At 39.2% G+C, this 25,287-nt stretch overlaps 1 protein-coding gene across 11 annotated transcripts in view; it reads left to right on the plus strand.

Annotated features, from left to right (window-relative positions):
• The window catches only part of GTDC1 (glycosyltransferase like domain containing 1), a 390,290-nt gene that overhangs the window by 300,130 nt on the left and 64,873 nt on the right, over positions 1-25,287 (plus strand). The window lies entirely within an intron of this gene.

A 25,287-nucleotide genomic window follows, 5' to 3' on the forward strand; every position in this document is an offset into this window, starting at 1 on the left:
ACGCCTGCACAGGCAATGCATCGGAGACAGCTTGGACCTTTGTCTGCAGGTGACACAAGCCAAGAGTCCGTATGGGCCTCCATCTCCTCTGGGACAAGACTCCTTGTGCTGGGAGAGGAGAAAACTCACACTTAGAGGGAAGAGAGCCAGCCTGGGCTCAACCCTGAGAGCTTCAGCTCCAGTAACATGGGACCAAATCCCACCCCCAATAGGGCAGTGAGGGCCACTGAGCAGAGGGGAAGTCCCGCCTCACGCCCAACTCCAGCTCTAGCCCCTCCACCTCCAGCGCTCACCACCACAAAGATGATAGCTGCCAGCACACCCTGAGGAAAGACGTGACTTACATCCACATCAAATCCACCTCTCCCGCCAAAGGCATTGGACACAGGCAGTCTGTATAGGGACGCTCTCACATAAGAACACCCCTTCAAGACTACAGTAGGTAACTGTTTTACCTGAATTCAGAGGCAGAGAAAGTTAAGCAAAATGAAAAGGCAGAGAAACTGCTCTCAATTGAAAGAACAAGAAAAAAACACCTGAAAAAATAATGAAAGAGATATAAACAATATACCAGATTAAGAATTCAAAACATTGTTAATAAAAATGTTAACTGAATTAGGGGAAAGAATCGATAAACACAGTGAAGATTTTAACAGGGAACTAGAAAATATAAAAAAGACCCAATCAGAAATGTAGAATTCAAAAGCTGAAATAAAAAACACACTAGAGGGATTGAATAGCAGACTAAGTTAGACAGAAGAACACATGAGTGATCTGGAAGATAGAATAATGGAAATCACCCAATCAGACCAGCAAAACAAATTTAAAAAAGGAAAACAGCTTAAGAGATCTGTGGGGAAACATTAAATGTATCAACATTCACCTTAAAGGGATTCCAGAAAGAGAAGAGAGAGAGAAGAGAATTGAAAATGTATTTGGAGAAATTTTGGCTGAAAACTTCCCAAACCTAAGAAGGAAACAGATATCCAGGTACAGGAAGCACAGAGCCTTCCAAACAAGATGAATCACCAAGACCTATAATAAAAATGGTAAAAGTTAAAGATAAAGAGAGACTTCTAAAAGCAGCAACAGAAGAACAAAGTAACATACAAGGGAATCCCCATAAGGCTATCAGCTGATTTCTCTGCAGAAACTTTGCAGACCAGAAGGGAGTGGCATGATATTTTCAAAGTGCTGAGAGGGGAGAACCTGCAATCTACTATACTCTACCCAGAAAGATTATTATTTAAAACTGAAGGAGAGGGCTTCCCTGGTGGCGCAGTGGTTGAGAGTCCGCCTGCCGATGCAGGGGACGCGGGTTCGTGCCCCGGTCTGGGAAGATCCCACATGCCGCGGAGCGGCTGGGCCCGTGAGCCATAGTCGCTGGTCCTGCGCGTCTGGAGCCTGTACTCTGCAGTGGGAGAGGCCACAGCAGTGAGAGGCCCGCGTACCGCAAAAAACACAAACAAACAAAAAAACTGAAGGAGAGATAAAGAACTCAGACAAGCAAAAATTAAGAGTTCCTCACTAAACCTACCCTAAAAGAAATGTTAAAGGGTCTTCTCTAACTGGAAAAGAAGTAAGTATTATAGGAAAGGGAAATCCCATCAGAATATAGTAAGAACTAAGTATCAACCACTTAAATAAGCCAGTACGAAGATGAAAAGACAATTATAAAAGCAACTATAACTACAATAAACAGTTAAGGGATAAACATGAAAATGTAAAATATGACATCAAGAGCACAGTGTGGAAAAAGGGAGTAAAAAATGTAGATCTTTTAGAATGTATATGAACTTAAATGACTACCAGTTTAAAACAAGTAGATATAATTATAGGTCAACATATATGAACCCTATGGTAACCACAAATCAAAAACCTACAATAGCTACACAAAAACTAAAAAAGAAAGGAACACTAGCTTACTACTAAAGAAAAGAACAAAGCCCAAAGTCAACAGAAGAAAGGAAATAATAAAGATCAGAGAGCAAATAACTAAAATAGAGACCAAAAACGCAATAGAAAAGATCAATGAAACCAAGAGCTGGTTTATTGAAAAGATAAACAAATTTGATAAACCTTTAGCCAGGCTCACCAAGAAGAAAAGAGAGAGGACCCAAATAAACAAAATAAGAATGAAAAAGAATACTCTGAACAGTTACATGCCAACAAATTGGACAACCAAGAAGAAATAGACAAATTTCTAGAAACATACAACACACCAAGACTGAATACAGATGGCCAACGGACACATGAAAAGATGCTCAACATTGCTGATTATTAGAGAAATGCAGGTCAAAACAACCAGATATCGCCTCACACCTGTCAGAATGACTATCATCAAAAAAAGTCTACAAATAAATGTTATACCAATGCAGGGAGGGGCAAGATAGGGGTAAGGGAATAAGAAACACAAACTACTATGTATAAAATAGGTAAACAACAAGGATATATTGTACAGCACAGGGAATTATAGCTATTATAATAATTTTTAATGGAGTGTAATCTGTAAAAAATATTCAAATCACTATGCTGTACATCTGAAACTAATATAATACTGTAAAGCAACTATTCTTCAATTTAAAAAACTATGGATTATATAAAGGAGACTTTGTCTCAAGGAGGTTGTGAGATCTGGAGAAGATTAGATGGGTTGGGGTTGGATTAGGAGAGAAGGGTAATTAGCAGGGTTTTAAGATTAATGAGTCCATCCCACCTCCCATATTCAAATCAATTGCTAGACTCTAAAATGCAGAGGTCAAGCACTGTGTCTTCTATGTGCTCCCAAGCTTAGCATACTGTCTAACAAAGATTAGTCATATAAAATATATTTATGGGATGAATAAATTCTTCTCAACCTTATGGGGGTGTCATAAATCCTTTTAGAAGTCAGATGAAATTTATGGGCTCTTTCCTTAGAAAAATGTAAATAACTACACATACACACACACAATCTTCCATATAATTACAGGGCGTTCAAGGACTCCCTGAAGCCCATTCAGGGTCACCAGGTTAATAATTGGTGATTTGGAGATGTGTGACACATTATTTTTGTCTTGCAAATTATTCAGACTCTTTCCCATGATTTAAACTTAAAAGGAATTGTCCCATCAAGTTTTGCTAGTTGTAGGTAAGTTCTCTAGAAAAGGCATCATGGTGGATTTTATTGTTGTATAGGATACTTATTTCTGTGAACCCACTCCAAAGTCTACTCTAGACAGCTTTTCAACCCAATTCATTCTCATAATCCTGGATAATCCTAACTGTGGTTTTGAAAAACTAATGCATGTATTATACTTTTACAGAGAATATTCAGAATATTATTCCACAATAATATGTAGTTGCTTTTGTAGTTTACCTATGTAACCTTATACCATTAAAGAAAAATAAAAAGAATCACCACAAATTATGTCCAAAGGAACAATGTTTCCAACATTTTTCTTTTACTTTCTGTGAGGTATGGTAAAAATAGCCCTTAGTAAAACATGGACATTAACACAATAGGAAGTTAACATCTGCTTACCTATTGGAAAACTATTCAGTATTTGAGTATAACCTATGGCTACTTAATATTTTGACTAAGAGGAAGCAGAAGAAGGGAAAGCATTCTTAAGAGTGAAACCTTGTATATTAGTGTCTAGATATGGGATTCTTTCCTGTTCATTCCTCCCACCTCCCTGAGCTTTGCTTCTGTGTTTTTAATAACCAGTTTCTCATATCTGCACTTAACACCCAGCTTGAAATGTATTCCTCAACATCTTTTTCCTGTATCTCGTGGTTTTCTTTGAGTGCTTTGTGCAGCTGCATCAATCAGAAATAATGGAAAAATCAGATGAGGTGACAAGGGATGGCAGGTTGTTTTTGTCATCATAGTTTGCCCTTCTCACTATTCAGGTGCCTGGGACGTTTTTAGACCACTAATGCCATTGATAGCCACGCGTGCAAAGTGTGGAACTCAATGGGAGCTATTTAAAACAGATATAAAAATAAATGTAAGGAAATATCTGAATTCATCAACCAGTTCTAGAACTTTTCTGGGAGACTTGCTCTAATAATGACACCCAGAACATCAGCAGCTAGCTTGTCAGGCTAAGCAGGTGAGGTTTCTTTCTAGAGCCTGTCATCTGAGTGCAAAATGGATTTATTGGTATAAATAGTCTCTACTATACATCAGTTGCACATATACCATTTCATCTGATCCTTAAGACAACTGTAAGAGCTTGTTCCCATTTAATAAGTGAAAAGCCAATGGCTCAATTAGGTTATTTTATTGACCATGGGTTACTTACCTATTAGGTGATGACCCTGAAATTTGAGGCGGAGACAATTTGCTTCTAAAGGTACCTTGCTAAACTCCCCTTCCTACTGAAGAAGTTTAACACACACACCCTACCCCACTCTCAGCCCTGTTTCTAGGACACATGTGATACTTCAGTGAGAGGAGAATTTAATTGGCATTGTTCTCAACCTCTCTGGAATTGTGAACAATATATAAATAAAACAATTTGAAAGGTCTGTAGTTTTTCATCTAAGTGCCTGTGCCATCAACACCAGCAGCTTCTTTAATACTAGCAGGCAGAAATGATCAAGTGTATCTCTTTCAATGAGAACATCCATATTGTTTTCCAATAGAAGAGTAACACGTGTTTGTTAGAAGATGATCTAAGTTGATCCATTCTTTAGTAAACTGGGGAAGTTGGATTGCTCTGCTAATCCATGGGGACACGTTCTTGTCAATATGGCTCCAGGAGACTGAGAGTGACCTGTGTCCTCTGTGCATGTGGCTTGGGTCAGGGGATGTGAGGCCAATGGGAAGCAGCTTCATTTGACCTTTGGGACTTTTCATTGCAACTGTAACATTAAAATTTCCAGTGGCAGAAATGTTTTTTCCAGTATAACCCGGACATTCAGAGGTTGATATTTAAGTCTGGTAGAAAATAAAACTTGAACTTAAAAATAAGCACATACTTATTGTAACTCTCTAGGTTCACTTTCTCTAGCAATTACCTTCATTTCTGCAAAACGGAAACTTTATTAAGCAACTACTTGTGCCAAGCACTAAGCTGAACCTTTTACCATTGATTATTGTATTTTATTCTCTCAGTGACCCTATGGCTTTTTTTAAAAAAGGGTCATCCCAATAATCAGAGTAGAGTGTTGTGGGTTTTGTTACAATGATAGCAATTTCTTTCTGTCAAGATAGGATTTAAAATATTACACTCCTGACTTTTGCTATCCTTCCTTCCAAGAAAAAAAAAATGCTATTTATGAGAAGCTCAGTTTAATAATATCAGATGAGCAGAATTCTCTTTTTTAAACTGTTAGCCTTGATGGAAGGCATTTAAATATTAAAGGCCCTCGTTCTAAGACAGTTCACCACAAAAGCAGGTCCAAGGGTTATCCATGCATTTTAAATTTTAAATCTAAATTTAAACTTACATTTCCACCAATCAGAACTCAGAGCTAGTATCAATGTTGATCACAGAAAGAGATATGTTTCTAATTAACTAACTTTAAAGCCCTATCTTAATCACTTAGAGCATTCTTGTGCACATCTGTGCTGCAGGAGGAACTGGATTACCTCCATGGTGTATGTGTGTCTGGGTGTGCGTGTGTGCTTAAAGCAATGCTATAACTCTATCCAAATGCGATGCAGCACTGCTTTAAAGTTTAGAAGCAAATGTGTGCTTTGTAATGTAGTTTAAAAATTGAAACCCCCTTCTACCTTATATGTTCTTCTCTTGTAAATTGGGCTTGTTTGTGGAGGGCAGCTATTTCCAGTACTGTGACACATACATCCCAGAACTTCTTCCCTCTTACTTCGATGGGACCTAAATGAGCACCAGAGCCAGGGCCTCTCATGTGGTTTTGCTTCATCTTACAATGACATCAGTATCTTTCCATTCGCCTCATTTTTATAAAATTGTGCCCAGAATGAATGGCAATGCCAGTAAAGGAAACTGAGTCCTGGGAGTAATTTTTTTATTAGAGTAAATGAAGTGATGTGATAAACAAGTACAACCTGACGTGACAACATGGCATAAAGCCGTGATACAAAACGTTTCATTCTATTCTTGCGAATGTTTTTTAAAGCTTTTATGCCTTTCACATGTCTTGTGTGTATATATACTGACCAGTGGAAGTATAATTCGTGTTCAGATATTTATTTTTGTCCATGAATGACCAGACGGTTCTTGCCTGTGTTGGAAGAGAACCATTTTGCCTATTTGATAACTCTGAGTGACATTACATATAACAAACTAGCCAGGATGATCCACTGTAGCCCGAGTGAGAAACATGTAGCTTTCTCTACTTTGTAAAGTTGGCAGAGACTCACAAATGCCTTTATTCTCATTTTTTAACTGAAATAGTTTGTGTATTTTTCCTACCAAAGTAACAGATGCTCAATGTGGAAAACTATGGCGATACAGGCAAAAAAAAGAGAGGAAGGATGCTTATAAATTAATTTTTACTACCTGTAACTTGCCACTTGGAGATTTGATGTTGGTCATGAGGATACAAAGCTGACGTTTCTTTGAATACATACTATTTGTCTGACACTGTGCTAAGTGCTTTACATCAGATTATTTAATCCTCCCCAGAACCCACTGACAAAGGGAATGGTATTAATCTCCTTTCATAGATGAGGAAACTGAAGCTCAGAGATACTAAATGAATCACCCAAAGTCACACAGCTAACAGGTCACACAATAGCAGAGCTAATTGAACGTGGGATTGCTGGACAGCTAGCTGCATTGATTTCTGTGAGTTGCATATGTGTCAGATATTACTTTCACTTGCTTTTCAATTGAATTTATGAAGCTTTTGTTATATTAAAGTATTTAGTTTTACACAGACGAATCTATACTTTTGTGATTTCTACCTTTAGTGCCATGTTTAAAAAGGCCTTTCCTATTCCTAGATTATAATATGGGAGGGAGGAAAAAAGCAATGCCAACAGTACCAGAAGATATTAATCACAAGCCAGAAAGCCAAGGTATCTGCCGAAGTTGTTACCAACAGGAAGAAGTAGGAGATGTGAGGATGTGTTTGAAGGCAGTGGCAGAAGAGGACATAACGCTGTTCCCTCATTATGAGTATCAAGTCCAATAAGCCAATTAAATACACTTCCTTTCATGCCTCCTACCCTCCCCTTTAAGCTCCTGCCTCAGGGTCTGGACTGGGAGGAGGGACTGGAGGAAAAGAGAGGAAGGCTGGGCTTCCCTGGTGGCGCAGTGGTTGAGGGTCCGCCTGCCAGTGCAGGGGACACAGGTTCGTGCCCCGGTCCGGGAAGATCCCACATGCTGTGGAGTGGCTGGGCCCATGAGCCATGGCCGCTGAGCCCGCGCGTCCGGAGCCTGTGCTCCGCAACGGGAGAGGCCACAGCAGTGAGAGGCCCGTGTACCGCAAAAAAAAAAAAAAGAGAGAGAGAGAGGAAGGCTTCTTACATAGCTGCTGCTGTTTGAGGGTATCTTTGGCGTGTCACATGCCTTCTGTCAGGCAGTAAGTAGCCAGATGCCAGCACTTTTGTGTGGCACGTAGATGTGTTCTTTTGAGACACTCCTGGGGAGATCTCACCCACAGGTGTTCCCTGTCGTACAGGAAACCCTCTCTGGATGATCTCTAATCACTTCCTTCTCTCCGCTCTGACCCCAGGAGTATGTTCCTTGCCCTGAAGGCAGCCTTTCTGAGCGTAGTCCTTTCAGTATGGCACATGACTCCCCTCCACTGGGCCCACAGGGAAAAACAAAATTAAGGTACCCTTTCCCTTCCAAATGGTAAAAAATGGAGGCTGCTTCCATTGCTGCCCTTTCTTCTTGCCCTGCCATGTGGACAACTTCTGACAGTCTCCTACCTTCAAAATCTCAAAGTCCTGACTCTCATCAGGATCTATGTCCCATATTTGGCGGGGGCGGGGGGCGGGGGGAACATATGCATTAGGTTCTCCCAAGAACTCTGTTTTAGGGGCAAGAGGAGGTAGGCTTTTGGGTTCTGGCAGCTTGGCAGTCATTCACTTTGGGGAAAGAGGTGCCGGCCTCCCCTTCTGGCAACCATCCCCAGTCTCTGTGAGAGGTTTTCATGGAGCACACCTACTTCTGTGAATCTCCTCCTCTTACTTAGGCTGTTAGACAGTGATCGAGAAGAGTACGGGGCCAATAATTTCTACCTTTAGCAAGTCCTGCAGAAATGTGGCAGCACCTCTGTTTAGCATTTGTAAGTATTAGTCCCCGGCGTTAGGACCTCAGCTGAAATGCCAAGGTGTTAGGAAAAGTCCCACTCCACATCGTACACTGTAGAGTTGTGCTGTGGAGATATCATATGATAGAAAGTTTCTAATTTTTTTTTCAGAATGGATTGTGAGTTATCACAGATGTTTTCTGAGTAGTACATTACTTTTTTTTTAAATTAATTAATATATTTATTTTTGGCTCCGTTGGGTCTCCGTTGCTGTGCACGGGCTTTCTCTAGTTGCGGCGAGCGGGGGCTACTCTTCGTTGCGGTGCGCGGGCTTCAGTAGTTGTGGCTCGCGGGCTCTAGAGCGCGGGCTCAGTAGTTGTGGCGCATGGGCTTAGTTGCTCTGCGGCATGTGGGATCTTCCCGGACCAGGGCTCGAACCCGTGTCCCCTGCATTAGCAGGTGGATTCTTAACCACTGCGCCACCAGGGAAATCCCCACTGCGCCACCGGGGAAATCCCCACTGCACCACCAGGGACGTCCTGTATATTACTTTTTAAATAGTGGCCCAAGCCACCAATAAATTGACATTCATTTCTTCTAGAGGTATAACCCCATTACAATAAAATGGAAAAAAAATCAAAGGAGTGTTCTGTATTGCAAAGCTATTTCTGTGTCACAGTGTGTAGTCTTTAGAAGCAGGATTTTGTTGATCTTGGTGACAACAAATTCAATATATCTAATAATCCTGCATAGCAGGTCTTCATTCTCCTTCCTGTTGATGTGACAGTCACTCTTTAATGAAACCTTATTTTGTATACTATTTGCATTGTAGATCAGGAATGAAGAGCTGAGTTTGCTTAAGCAATAGCTGAGCTGTTTATACTTTTTATATTCTTCCATCAAGAAATAATTACCCTTCAAACAACCTTACCTCTTTCTGCTTTGTATATGCAAACTACCTAAATAAAACATATGCAAACTTCCAAACCACACATCAGTATACAGAAACAATCAGGACCCAGAAAAGCATAGAATAGCGTATACATAACCTATTCCACTTCCTTGTACCAAGGCATTCATTCATTCAGCAAGTCTATATTGAGCATCTACCATAAGCCTGCGAGGCAATAGAGTTGATTTTGCTCGTTTATTTACTACAGGAAAGTAAAGAATAATGTTTGTTTTAACTCCAGTTCTATAAAATCGGAATGTTATTTCTGGCTTAACAAAGATAATATTGTAGTAGAACTTCGGTATCTCACTGGTTGCTGTCCATAATTCTCTGTTGGAATACATCTACACATGGATTAGTTTTAAATGGCCTTCGGCAGTTTACTGTAGGGCCATCTGGCCATTTGCTATCTGTACTCCCAAAATAACATGCAGTTCTAGAATAACTTAGAACTCAGTTATGCCCTGGCATATATTATTGAAGTGTTAAATGGGTATAAAGTAGGGCATGTATTGACAATTCAGGTAGGATATGCAGTACTCTAAAATAGCCCAGGCCAATAAGATGCAGACTCTCAGTACAGCTAAATTATAGAATAATTACATTTTTAAGATTATAAGATTTTTTTGTTTTATATGAGAATTTCACTGCATAGTTATTTTTTCTAGGACATTTATTATGTCATTAAAGGTATACCACTTCCATTTATATCAACTTTAGTATTTAAGGAGATGTTTGTACATCTCTGTGGTTATGATTCACAATAAGGTTAGCACAAAACTGTGAATGGATGAGTCTCTACTGCAAATATATGCCCACTGTTCAAAAAAGGATATTTCAAGGTGGAAAGTAGAAAACTCTTCTGCAAATAATTTTAAACCTCAAAATAATGTTCAGCATGTCCTGAAAGATGACCATGGATTGTTGTGATCTTTAAACAACCAACATACTATTTCTTTAAAAAGCTTAGAAGAGGGAAATCCAACCATATGTTAAAATGTCTGATTTTTCTTCTAATTCTTTTTCCTATAACAGCAGAATTTTGAGTTTGAGTGGGTGCTCTATAAATACCTGCTGACTGCCGCAGGAAACATATTAGAATTTAGAAAAATGGTGAGGTTTTTTTTAAAGGAAAAGTAAAACTTGGGTACAAACCTTTCTCCATTGCTTCATTTTGGGGAGCCTGTAGCTTTCTGGTATTTCCTGTTGAATATCCATCTTAGCGTAGCAAGTGATAAACTGTCTCACACAACTTACTGTAGGATTAGACCCTTAATAAGTTCAGATACTAGAACTTCTGGATAGAGAAGATAAAGTAGGTTTTTACAACAGTTAATAGCATAAAGAATAAATTGCAAGTATGAGAAATAAAAGGCACTATAAAAGCTTAGTGCATATTTTGAGAAGAACTAAGTAGAAATTTTATACATTCATTGAAATTAACCACTGAGTGTAAGTATTAGACATGTGTAAAGAGAGAATTAGTGATCTAGAAGCTAGATCTTAAGGAATAAAGAGATAAGAATTCAACATATGTCTAATAGAAGTTTCAGAAGGAAAATTAGAGAAAATGCTAAAAGCAATAGTCAAAGAGATTTTGGTAAGGAATTTCTAGAGATTATTAATTAAGTCATGAATTCTCAAGGTAATGCATATATTTGGTTTTAAAAGATCAGAGGGTGCAAAAAGTATCTGTAAGACAAAGCAAAATTCCTTTCCCCAGTTCATCCCACCCCAAACTGCCCCCCTGCCCCAGCTACCACTTAACAAAACTTTTGTTTCTTATTTTGCTGTTTCTTGATTTTTTAAAATATGAGATATTATCTGTTGACTTCCTACAGTAGAAATGGTGATTTAGTTAGCCCTCTTACTGTATGAGCATGCACATGCAGGCACTCACATATTTTTCCCTCTCCCTAGCCTTCCAATATAACTGTATCTCAATTTTTGGTTAATTAAATACTCTGTGTTTATAGCATTATTGCTATGTGAAACTGTTCCCGGCTGAGCATCATTATTTTCTATGATAAGATTTCCTTCCCTGAACAACTCTTCATTTTTTCCTGGAGGTAAATATTGCTTTAGCTTTATTTGCTTGGTTTCTGTGTCACTATCACAAACCTATTCCTACCTCTGCCACCATCACTAACTCATCTTTTTAATATGGTCAGACACATCAGGAAATTTATCATTTCAATTTTTTTCCTTGGACACCCCCATCCTGGAGGCCTAGATTCTCCTGCTCCTGTTCGTTTTATGTTGCTCTCTGGACCCTTGAGTCAACTATTTCCTGGATCCCACATCTTTCTCTTTTTTTACTTTATCATTTTAGTGGGGTACATCCACCAGTATCTCCTCAAGAAATGTAGGGAGCTAAAATTTCTTAAGACCTTGCTTGTCTGAAAATGGCTTTGTCCTTCCTCACATTTACTTCATACTTGACTGAGTTTTGAGCTCTCATTGGAGCTCATTTTTCTCAGAAGTTTGAGGTAATACTCCATTGTTTTCTACTTTTTGAACTTCCTGTTGAGAAGTCTGATTTCTGTCTATTTCTGTTAACTTGCCTGTGACTCATCATGTTCACTCTCCCAAAAGGTATTAGATTTTCTTTTTTACTCCTGTCTTCTGAAATTCCATAATTGGATTTTTGTTCTTTTCTTATGCTGGGTATATATTTCCTTCACTACAAAGAATTTCCTTATATTTTTTCTTTGATTTTCTCACCCATGATTTTCTCAATATGTATGTTCTTCAACTCCTATTAGTCATTATTGAACCTTAGATTGACTTTATTTTGTTATCTCTTTTCCTATTTTCTTCTTTGTTTTTATTTTTATTTTGCTTTCTGTAAGATCTTCTCAACTTTATCTTCTAACTCTTCTATTGATTTTTTTCAGTTATGATATTTTTATTTGTAAGCACTCTTTCTTGTTCTTGAATTTCCTTTCTAATCACATCCTGTTTCTCCCATCATGAATGCAAAAGCTTATTTTATCATTATGGGTATCATAGGATTTTTTTTTAAAGTTTTCTTCTACTCTCCATGTTGTCTGTTTCCTCTAAGTTCCCCTTTTGTATTTGTTTGATTCATCATATTAACTTGATGTTAAAATTTTCCTCAAATATCTGATGGTGACTGTCTCTCCATTCATATTTGAGGTGAGACCTTGAAAGATGATTAGAATTTCAGACAGGGCTTGTTGACCAGTGACCTTTCTCATAGGAATTCATTTGTTTCATTGTGGCATCTCCACATGTCAGCGTTGCTAGGTCAGCCCAGTTAGTTTCCAGAGAAAGGTTCCTATAATGTCCTGGAAGGAAAATCTCCAGCTGTCTGGGAGCCAAATGGAGGAGGGGCGCTGGAGAAGCATCATTAATAAATAGACATCCTTTCATTTAATTTCCCTCACCCTTGCCTTTAGCCTTGCCTGGTCTCTGTGGTCCAGATCGTCCAGTGAGGAAGCCTTTCTGCTGCTGAGGAGAGAGGTCAGGGGAGAAGGACGGTAGTTGCTTGGCTGCATGGGCTTGAGGAGGTTACCAGAGGGCTTGTGTTTACTTTCTATAGAATTGCTACCAGTTCTGTTTTCAGCTCTGCTCTGCAATTGCACCTCCAGAGGTACTTGGTGTTTCCAGTTCCTGAGCCTTCCGGAGTTTCTCTGGAGCAAATGAGCTGCTGTCTCTTTGCTAACACCACATACACAAGCAGAATCACCTACACTTACAGAAGCATTCTGCCTCCTTCTCTCTGCTCCAACACCACTCATCCATCTGCTTTCCATCTCTTGAAATCCAGTTGACATTTCTTTTCTGTGGTCATTTTACTCAGTTATTCTTGTTGTCCCTGAGAGTCCATGCCTTATAAAAATTCCCATACCATTATTTCAGTAGAGCTTCAAAAGGCAGAGGGATTTAAAATTGATGTTTACTTTTCCATGTTTTCCCCAGTCTGTTCTTCATACCGCATGCAGCATTTTTATTCAGACCCAATCTGATTAGAAATTTCTCAAATGGCTATAAACCTCTTACTTATATTATTAAGGGCAGAAAGTCCTCCCCCTGGTTATTTCTCGAGCCTCATTTTTGACCTCCCCCTCCCTTACCTTCATTACTATCCACACTCACTCAATGCTCTGGCCATATTTTGCTTTTACCCCTGAACCATGTTTCCTCACCAGGTCCTTTGCACATGCTGTTCTTAACACAGTCCACCTCTCACATTCACACCTGGCTACTTTCCAATCATCATTGAGGTCTCAGCCGAAAGAGCACCTTCTCTGGAGAGCCTTTCTTGACATTAGCCCCCCTCCCTAGGCCTGGGTTCTCATAATTATAATACCTAATTCTCCCCTGATTGGAGCACCTACCCCATTGGGTGTTTCATGAGGGCATCTTGGCTATTTGCCTGGCACATAATAGGCATTCTAATTTGTGTTGAATGGTGAATAAATGTTTTTTTCTCTGACCTTTTTCACTCAGTATTTTCACTGAGAATGTAAGTATTTCTTTACCTTCAAGCCTTGGTTATATTCTAGTAATAGCCCAGCACTTTACCCATCTCTTCCAAACTTAGAAATACTAGAAAGTATAGAAAACCTGAAGAAATCAGAAATGCTTGTACACTCACTTTGTACATTTAAAGGCTTTATTTCAAATGTAAAGTTAACAAAATTGTATCTTAAAATATTATTTTGGAATAAAGACAGTTTCTGTGGCTTAAAAATTAGACAGTGTAGAACCAGAACTTGAAGTGAATCAATACTTAATGCTGTAGCATTGAAAAAAAAAGGGGGTTTGTGCTGGAAGTTGGATTTGCTGGTAATTTTGATTTATTCAGGTTGTGGGTAGGAAAATGAAAAAGGAAAAAATAAAAGACTGGATTTTTGATGCCCATCTGTTCATGCTTCAGAGACCTGGAAACTGATGTTTTAAATTTCCTGGTTTTACTTTTCTGGTTTATACAGCTTTAAGAAGGGAGAAGATGGAACCTCTCAGTTAGAAAAATGAAGGAATAAAAGGAAAGACAAGGAAAAGCATAAGGTAGAAAAAAGCACCACAGGAAACAAATAATAGAAATGGAGGAATATATTTGTTTGATTTATAACATTGAGCCTTTTTGTAATGAATGTGCCTCTAGATAGAGAACAAATCTTTGATTAGTATACAAATGAAAATAAGGTAACATTAAACTGCCTGCCTTAAATGGATGGCTAAAGTGTAACTTGTGAGAGTTAACAAGAAAAACGCATCTTAAAAAAAGGCATGAAAAAAAAAAAGTCATGGGTCTCTGATTTATAAAGTAGCTTAACTATGAGAGGGCCAGTGGAGTCAGAGACTGGAGTTTTTAGAATGTTGATTATCTCTTTAGTAACCACGACAGCATAATGTTGACCTTCTCCATTATTATCAAAAATAAAAAATAATAGTATTTACTGACCTCTTCCTATGTGCCAAGCAACATGGAAAACATAACTTTGCAAGGCAGCGTTATTATTAGCTCCATTTTACAGATGGGGTAACTGATAATTAGAGAAAAAACTCTTTCCCAAGGTTAACTAATAAGTGGCAGAGCCCTGAATTTAAAACTATACAATATACCTAGAGCCCTGCTTGACCCAGTGTGCCTTTTTGCCTCTTAATAATTATAAGATAATCAGTAGATTTGATTAGAAGTTTGATCCTCCTTCCATTAGAAGTCTATGGGACTGGTCTCATTCTCATTGAACATATGAAGAAACCCAGGTTTCAAAAGATTAAGTGACTTTATTCACAGCCGAACAAATTTTTAAGAAAAATTCTTTCCTAAACTCAGTTCTCTATTCTTTTTATTTTTAGTTAAAAAAGGAACATTTTTGTTTCACAATTCATATTTTCTCCTTTTCATCCCCCAAATTCTCTTATCAGTTTTGATGGTTAGCTCTCTCTTCTTGTACAATATTCTCTTGTTTTCACTGTCTGTCAACATAGATATGGTACCTTCCACTCTATCATTTTCCTGATACCCTGTTCAGGAAATTTCACCCATCATGGTATTGATTCTTTCCCCTCTTTTCCACAACAGTATCCAGTTGTATTCATCATCTCAGGCTGCCATAACAAAATACCATAGACTGGGTGGTTTAAACAACAGGAATTTACCGTTCTGGAGGCTGAAAGTCTGAGATGAGAGTGCTAGTATAGTCAATTCTGAGGAGAGCTCTCTTCCTGACTTGCAGCTGGCTGCCTTCTGGCTGTGTCCTCACATGTGGCCGTGGGAGGGAAGGGGGAAGGGGGAAGAAAGAGAGAGAGAGGAAGAGAGATCTCTTCCTCTTCCTGTAAGACCACAGTCCTATCGGATTATGGACCAATCCTTATGACCTCATTTAACCCTACTTACCTCCTAAAGACTGTATCTCCAGACATAGTCACATTCAGGGTTAGGACTTCAACATATGAATTTTGAGGGAACACAATTCAGCCCATAGCACCCATAAAATGATACCATGCTCTAAAGGATACTCTCCAATTGGAAACACTGCCCTAAGGGAATTCCTATTTTTGTTTGGAAAGAAGAAAGTGATCCTTTCTTCAATACCAGCACATTTTACTATCTTGCTTTCAACCTCCAAATAATGGCTTCCAAAATAAATTGTGGAATAGGACATGTGATTAGAGATCATTTTTAGAGTTTCCTTCAGTGCTTTACTGATGCTGTAGAAGATATGGGATTCCCAGAGTAATGTGAACATTTACTTGCTAACAAGGTAAATCCATACCGAGCAGCTTGCTGAGTCTATGTACACGTGAAACAGCCACTTCCTCTTGCTTGAAAGAAATTACTTCAGATTCACATTTGGGAACTTTTTTCATTTTTGTATACTATCGTTAAATTAAGCGGGGTGAATGAATAGAAGCTTTTAAGACTTCACTTCTGAGTTATTAATGAAACAAATGATGAGCAAATTATTAAGTTTAAATGGAAAAGTTAGATCATTGTAGTAATGGAATCAGTAAATACAGTTTAGTTTAAAGGTAATATGGATAGCTTACAATTTCTGGGGGTAAGAGCCCAAAAGAAGTATGTATGAAATGTCACTACATATGCTCTAAAATTTTTGTAAAAATAGACACAACCTCTTGCTCGTAGAAGGAGCTTAGATATTTGTTGAATGAATATTTGTTGACTGAGTCAAGACAGTGACTCATTTACAAACTAGGAAATCCAGTGTTACCCAAGATGGCCTTAGAAATAACTCCAGAAGTGTGGATGTTACATAAAGAAGCAAGGAAATGGGAAGTTTACTTTGATTTACTCAGCTCATCTACACATCCTTACCAACTCTCTTTTAATCCTCTCAAGAAATTTGGAAAAACAGATATTACCCCATTTCATAGATCAGAAAACTGAGGTTCAGAGAAATTAAGTGATTTGAATAAATTCACAAATACCGGAAGTACCGATGCAATACTGGGTACCAATACTACAGCCTGGGTTCTCCCCTCTTCAACATGCCCATTGCCTGAGTGGACTTACTTTAAGGTGCTTCACAGAGATTTCTCTCCACCTGTCCTCCCAAAAGAATCTCATAGGCTTACTGTGAAATTATCCCATTTGTGATTAGTTTCCTTGAATTAAGGTATTGTGCTTTTGAAAAGTGGAACATATTGAGTGAGCATTGAAGATGATTAGTACATTGTGGGAATTTAAGATTAGTTTTCAACGAGGCCAACAGGGAAGAACAGGGCATGATTCAAGGTAGATGCAAGGAGATGCATGGTGATGAGCGTGGCAGGGATGGGGGCCCTGGTCCACTGGGAAGGAGCATAAATCTCTTAGGGAATTAACAACCAGTTGGTGGAGAGTGCTTACAGGGGAGGTAGGAAGATAAAGATTCACTGTTTGAAGTTTAGCCTGCAACTTTGCTGACTGTGTTCAATTACTACAGTAAACCTTGTGTAAATTAGAGGGTTTTGTGTTGCTTAGCTCTTTTCGGGGGAGGAATGCGAATCATGAGAAGTGTGCATGCATCTGTTCACAAGGATGGCTCTGGGTTTGATAAACATGGGCTGTGGCAACATGCAAGGTAGCTTTTCCTAGTCTCATACATTGTTAAGGACCTTAAGTTTTCTGTATGGGGGGAGTATATCATCAAGGGATTTTATAAAATTGCATAAGACAAACTGCTCCTACTAGTAGGCATTTAAATTAGCAGTGTGTACAATCTAAAACACTTTGGAATTAAGAGAGATTGACATATACACACTACTACATACAAAAGAGATAACTAATAAGGACCTACTGTATAGCACAGGGAACTCTACTCAATACTCTGTAATGACCTATATGGGAAAAGGATCTAAAAAAAGAGTGGCTATATGTATATGTGTAACTGATTCACTGTACTGTACACCTGAAACTAATACAACATTGTAAATCAACTATATGCCAATAAAAAAATTTTTTAAATGAGGAGAATGAGGAATTGAGGCATAATTATTTAAGTTAAATAATACTAATTACATAAACTCTGTTGCCAGAAGAAGCCGTGTATTGTAAATAAATGGTATAAATTAGGTATATGGAAAGTGTTAGATTTTCAGAAATGATTCCTAGAAATGCTGGTGGAAAAAAATATAAAAAAACAGACTCATGGGAACAGAACCATCTTTTCCTTATGACAGTCATATATCCCAGCTATTTAAAGGACAGACATCAGAAAATGATGGACCTTAAACAGAAGAGAGGAAGCTGAAGCTTCTCTTTTTGGCAGCCTTCAAGAGAAGATGCTGTCTTGACTAAGTGTGTCATCCCTGGGACCATACATCGATAATGAGGCCAGTCTGATAACCATAAATATGCTTTCAGTTTCAGCATGCCTTTCTCAGGCTAACAAGTAGGGTTTGCTTGTTAATTTTAACTGAGGCTAGTTTCTATGGATCCTGTTTTCCTATCTTGTCACAAAACAGATTCTTCGTAGTCAAAGCAAGACACCCTTGCTCAGTATCCTCTCTCGGACTGCTGTCAATGTTGCATGTTGGCTTTGAAAATTTGCACAATGGGAGTTGAAATTTGGTTCAGGCACGAAACTCGAGCATTTAAATGACATGGCCTAAACAGCCGCGGTGTTGTTGGATGGCTGTTCCCCCAAAGCATTTGTGCTATGTGCATGTGGATGGTGATTGACTCATCTGTGATTCAAATTTGTTCAAATAATGTTCTGCCAGAGTTTCTTGTTGAAACAGCCTTCGTAGACATGTGCCATCTATTTTTTGAATATTAGCCCATAACCATCTCCAATAAAGAGGAGCAGCCATCCCTACAGCCAACCACCAAGCATAAGTCTGTCTTTCTGTTAAATGTTGTGGTCTTCAAACATCTAGTTTTAATTATGATAGACTTCCTTGTTTGTGATTCCTTTATTTAGTGAAGACAATGTGGCAAGAAGTATAGGGGGTGTATGCGTGCACATGAGAATGCTAGATTAAGATCTTTACTTTTATACTTTATAGGTTTATATAAATCTGCTTACCATATAAGTGATATATTGGATACATGTGGGCAACATGATTTTTTGATTATCTTTGATATTTGCTTATGTGGCTAAAATTCTAAAAATGTTAATTTTGTAATTAATTTCCAACACATTGTTTGGAAACAGTGAATAGTTTTTGTTATAAATCACCCAAGAACTTAGATCACTGAACTGCCGGGATGTGTCTTCCCAGCTGGTTTTGGAAAAATTATTTATCTTTGATTCCTATTTCCCTTCTCTTCAATTCTCAACATGGTTTCTATCCTGGAATCCACAGAAATTGCTGTGATAAAATCGAATGATATTTTTTTTCTGCTGTCATCCATATTAGCCTTGAACTGTATTTTTTTCTGTTACTTTTTTCACAGGTTTCCCTGATATCTTCAGACTTCCTTTTCTCTACTGATGTGTGGCCTTGGTGAATGGCCATTTGGGCTGAGTTTCATCATTTGGAGAGGGAATGCATTTTCCCACTCCTCTGCCATCTCTACTATATAAAATATGCCATCACCTATCTGGTTCCCCATGCTTTTTGACTCAGGCTGTGCACCTCCTAGGGTCTAAAGTAGTATCTCCCAGGGTATCCTTTGTCGAATATTAATTCTTAAGGTGCCTCTTTGTGTGTATGCGTGTGTGGAGGGGGGTGAGGGCTTTGGGGGATTGGTCCTTGTTTCATTAAGTGCTAAGCATGGGAAACAATCAACACAATGTCTCTATCACACAATAGGTATTAAATAAATATTTATTGAACGAACAAAAGAATGAATGAATGAACATATTTACTGAACATACTAGCATGTGCTTTGGGAAGTTCTGCCGTGAAGAAATGTCTAACTTTGTTTAACCCAGCATTTCCAAAACTTGATCTCTCACAAAACCTTCTCTAAGGCAATACCTACACGTTCTGTTTCGTGATAAACAGAACACACCTTGTGAGACTTCAGCCTGAAGGGATGGCCGTATTCTCCCTCCCCGACACCTGAGCTACATGTACACACGCTGAGCTTCCTCAGCCCTCTCTCTCCATGCCTGCCCCACAGGGAAGCCAGTTTCCATATTCCAGTTGCTAAGGCTCTCCTCTTTTCTCTTTGGCTCATATTTAAAATAATCGTTGATGAATTATGCCCTCTCTCTGTCTCTTTAATCATCCACTCATTTGCATCATTTTTTTTCACACGCTATCTTCCAGATCTGCTTTGAGAAGCATGACTTAATCATGTCCTGTGGGACTCTTATCTGTGGGTACTTATTTATGAGATTCTATAGGTTGAACTTACCATACTAAGTACTTTTTATTGAAATCTCTCAAAAAGATGTTTGTAGGCAATGTATTCCACATGACATACATTTTAGCCACAGCATTCTCTTCAACAACACATGAATCAGTCTCCATGTCTTAAGTCGACATGACTTGCTTTATCTTATCGCCTTCTTCCTGACTACCTCTGTTGGTCAGCTAAACATAAGCTGGCTTCTCAACTTCAGCAGAAATCAGCTAAGGAGCCTAGAGCATCTCCTTTGCTTATGCTCAATCTTAGCATTGGTTTAAGCTCCGCCCAAATCTGGTCTTTTTGGACTAATCCAAATAAGGCATTTGGCCATTCCTACAGGTCCAGCTCTACGTTTGTGTGTTTGGATGTTGGTAGTGCAGGGAAGCAATCAGATTTAGGTCTGGAAAGTACTTATTCCAGCTGTGTCTTTAAACATCCCTCAACATAGTACTGGGGTTTTGTGGCAATGCCTCTGGACCCATCCTGGGGGACAGAGGTGGGAAAGAAGGAGAGGCGGCAGAGGGAAGGTTCTACTTTTGTTTCAAAGATTGGCTATTGGTTGGAAAAAAGTTGGGAGTGGGGTCCCAAGGCTGATAACAGATTGGAAACGACTGCAGTAACCAGAATCTTTCTAAGAGTGAAAACATGTTTGAATAGGGCTTCTGAGAGATTCAGAAACAAGAAGGACATTCTGTGAGTAAGGTGGGCAGTAACATTTCTTTAAGAAAAATTGAGGGGATGGTTAAACGGCAAGCCTGCCATGTGCTCTAGAAGGCAGCTCACTGGTATTCTTTCTTTTCTCTCCTTCACTCCTTACCTCTGTACCTTTCCTCTTCTCATTAGCACCTCCCCCAGAGTTGAAGCTGGGGAGGAGGAAGGAAGTGTTCGGTCATGTGCCTATTTGCATAGTTACTTCACTGAGTTCACACCAGGATAGTGCGAACATTCTGTCCGGTTCTATAAAAAAGCCAGTATCACCCCATTGGTAAAGTATTATTTGCTTTTTTAGCATAGAACCATTTATTGCCAGCCTTCTCTTCACTGTACATTTCAAATAGCATCTGATTAAGAATGTTCTGGATGGGTTAATTAGTGTGGTGACTATTATTAAGCAAACTGCTTGTTAGTATATGTCTATTTGATCTTGGTATTGATGTGAAGTAATTGACCATAGAGCTACATTTAGAAAAGCTAGAATAAAGTTTTTTTGATTTCTATTATGGCAATAAATTGTTTATATTAAACATGTCTATGAAAATATGGGTTTCATGTCACACACAGAGAATCAGAGTAGACTGTGTGGGATGGTAGTTGAGGATCGTTTTGTTTTGTTTTGTTTTGTTTTTTAGAAATAGTAATACATTTGTCCAGCTTGCTTCAAGATCAGCTCTGCTGAAACAAAGTAGTAAAAAATTATTACTGCTTACTGCTATAGAATATATGAAAACTGAAGTAATTTTAGCTTCCCTCATCTAAAGGACGTATTTCCTTTTAGTTTTAGCTAATTGCCTAAATACTTCTCTGGGTAACAATCACTCTATATAAAAGACTATTAGAGAAAAATATGAGAAGATATTGTAAACAAGGAAAGCATAGCACGTAACCACCTTCTTTCAAGTACTGGATTATCATCTATATTATTTATTGGTATTTTGTCCAGTTCTATTATTAAGTTTCCCCAGCTATAGCATTTCCATAGGGAATTTATTCCATGAGCTAATAAATTACACCATCAGGGAGTTTTTCTGGAAATTCAGCTTAAATTTTCCCATTCTTAATTTCATCTCATTACTCCTAGTTGTACCCCCTTGTACCTGGCTAAATAATTATTCTCTTTCCTTGGAGACTCCTATTATGTACCCCTCTAGTTGTCACTTAACTAGGCTATTCATATTTAGCTCCTTTAATCTGTCCTCATAAATCAATTTTTCCATTGCCTTAATCATTATTATTGCTCTTCTTAGAACTCTCTAATTTTCAAACATATACAGTTATCAGGTGCCTCAGATGAAATCAGCGTTTGCACAGTATTCTGCTCCCACAGACTTGGTCTCTCCCTTTCCTCTACATCACATTCCATAACCAAGCAGCATCAGTTTGTTTGCTGGTCCAATCAGCCCAGACTCATCTTGTCAAACTCCAGGAAATCTACATAGTCTTTTCCATGTGTCCTACTGCTTTCAGGTTTATTTTATTTTATCAATTTCATAATATTAATAAACTGAGTTTTGTGTTTCTGTCCATATTGATATTCTGCATCTTCCCATGTCCTTATTCACCACCACCTATCTTGTCAGTCCTGTGCAACCTGGGTTAAGGTGGGATTCTGTTCATCCTTGAGAACATTTAGGAAATGTATTGCAAAAAAGCAGGCCTAGCACCTTGCCCACAGCTAGATTCCTTGTCAGTGACCAGTTCCCGTTGCTTACAAACCTTTAGCCAATCTCCCGTCTCTTTTAATTTGCAATTTTGTTCACATGCTGGCCAATATAAAGGGATTTTATGAGCAAGATGGGTCATGATACTGTTTTCTAAAATGAAGATATGTTGTTTCAATGCCCATTGATTTGTGTGTGTGTGTGTGTGTGTGTGTGTGTGTGAATCCTTCGTGCACCAAGTTTGTAATTCTGTTAAAATCCTTTTTAAGCTTGCCTGGCGTTCTTTATCTGACATAAACAAATAGGTTACTTCGCTTGCATTATTGTTGTTTTCCACATATGTACAGATGTTCCTTCTCTTACCATTTGTTCCATTTGTTTAGGAGAAGTTGAGGATATTGTCTAGTCATGTTTTTTAGTGGTGATCAATGGGAACTTTCCAATTGATTTTTAGTTCCTTAGAATCTCCTCAGTATTTTGAATTTATTTCAGGAAGAAAGTTGGTTACCTCCCTTCATGATTTTGGACCTGTGAGATCTGAAACTCTAATCTGTATATGCCCAAGTTTCTTTCCATTTTTTAAAAAATAAACTCTCTAATTTTTTATTAGAGCAGTTCTAATGAAACTGAGGTTGTGACCACTGAGTTTTTAAAGGTCCATAGATGAGAAGAAAAAATATTAGTACAACATTCATTATAATTCAATAAAGTTCCTTAACCTAATAATCTAAAGAGAGATATTAAATTTAATGTTCGTTCTTTAAATTGAAGTATAATGGATTTACAATGCTGTGTTAGTTTCAGGTGTACAGCAAAGTGACTCAGGTTTTTAGTATTTCATATATATATATTCTTTTTCAGATCCATTTCCCTTCCTTTTCCATTTTAAATCAAGAATTAATGTATTACTTTATAAGGGCATACCAAGGAGGTTAGCCCCATTCTTTGTGTTTTATCTGTCCATATGCAATATCTACTTCATCCACTTATGACAGGGCATGGGTGTGGGGGGAGGTGACTTATATATTCAGGTGATTTTTCTCAAAAGGCCTCACGAAACAAGCACAGAGTCCCCCACATCAAGTCTTTTGCTTCTAGAATGTACATAGCATACTACAGCCAGACTGGATTTCCAGTTCGCAGCAGAACCCGCACTGTTGCTTAGCCTTGCTCACCTGCCCGTTGGTTCGGAACTAGCGATCGCCCATCCCCCTCTCCACGGCGACCTTCTGACTCAGGTCACTTCCTGAGCACCATCTCTCCTCACCTCGCTTGAAATAGATGGCCTCGTCCAAGGCTTTGGGGATGCACAGAATTCCGCACCTGCCACCTGAAACGGTTCTTTTCAATTACGTCTCTCTCTTCTTCCCTCTCAGCTTTGTAAGGAAGCTCAGTGTGTGTTCTCTTGAATAAGGCCCTACTTCCCCCGCAGCAAGCATCCTGCCATTATCACACCTTATGATGTTTTTCTACTTCCATTATTTTATTTTATTTTTTTTCGGTACGCGGGCCTCTCACTGCTGTGGCCTCTCCCGTTGCGGAGCACAGGCTCCGGACGTGCAGGCTCAGCCGCCATGGCTCACGGGCCCAGCCGCTCTGTAGCACGTGGGATCTTCCTGGACCGGGGCACGAACCCGTGTCCCCTGCATCGGCAGGCGGACTCCCAACCACTGCGCCACCAAGGAAGCCCCTCTACTTCCATTTTCTAAGACTTTTCTGTTTCCTCAGGATCCTGCTCCCTTCCCTAGCAAGTATCCCCAAGTGAGCACCCCTGTGGACATGCACCCCATTAAAGAAAACTTGACGTTGCCTTCCCCTCTCTTCTCTGTGTCCCCTTCTCTCCCTAACCAGTGTCTGGTTTCTCTCTGCCGTCACTCCACACGAACCGCCCTGGGAGTAGCCAGTGATCTACGGTGTAACGGGGCCAAAATCGCCCTGTTGTTTCTGCTGCTGTAACACCTCTGCAGTGTTTCACACCCTTTTTTTTTTTTTTTTTTTTTAACAGTTTTAAGAGCTCTTGGTTCTTTTTCCTACCCATGCTTTAGGAGCTCTTAATTTACCTCAATAGTGTGATATTCCTCTCAGATTCCCTTTCAGCTCTTCCAAGTGTTCCTCATTGCTTTCCTTGGTTCTGTGGTTCTTCTTCCTCACCTACCTCTTAAATGCATGTACTCTCCATTTCTTCACATACTCCACAATCCAGGTAAGGGGCCGAGTCTCTGCATGGGCCTCAGGACCTCTGAGAACACCCTTGTTGTCTGGCCCCAGACTGCCTCTCTAGACCTCAGATCCCGGGACTCAGACTCTTTGGCTTGCATCTTATTCCCTGAAGAGTTCATGCTCTTTCACACCCTTTTCCTTTGATCACACTGTTCCCTCCGTTCAAAACTTCCCCCTCTCTGCCTTTCAGAATCAGTCAACTAAAACCCTCTTTAAGCCTTTACTTATCCCCAAGTCAGAATTAATCTCTAGTTCTCAGTTTTAAAAGTTAGAATGTCCATTCTTGATATACTGTGTTCCGCCACAGGTTCCTTTGTTGTTCTCAAGTCTGTCTCCCACTCTGTCTACTGGTTTGCTCCCTAGTACTTGGTGAATTCCTTGGTTGCATTTTATGTGTTTGCTTCTATCGATAAGGAGCAGATATCGAACTCTATGACAAAGCATTATGGGAAGAAAGGGGTGAGATGGTAATGAAAAAAATATAAAAAGATACTTCAAGAAATATTAGCAAGGGACCAAGCTATGTGATCCTTATAAAACCTTAGACCATTTGGGAGCCAGTAAGAAGATGAAGTCCAACAGATGTGGTTTTGGATTAGCTGCTGACCTAATAGTTGGGCTTCCCTGGTGGCACAGTGGTTAAGAATCTGTCTACTTGGGCTTCCCTGGTGGCGCAGTGGTTGAGAGTCCGCCTGCCGATGCAGGGGACACGGGTTCGTGCCCCGGTCCCGGAAGATCCCACGTGCTACAGAGCGGCTGGACCCGTGAGCCATGGCCGC

Source organism: Mesoplodon bidens (genome assembly GCF_964165515.1).
Source record: "Mesoplodon bidens genome assembly, chromosome: 8".
In the NCBI taxonomy this organism is placed as follows: domain Eukaryota; kingdom Metazoa; phylum Chordata; class Mammalia; order Artiodactyla; family Ziphiidae; genus Mesoplodon; species Mesoplodon bidens.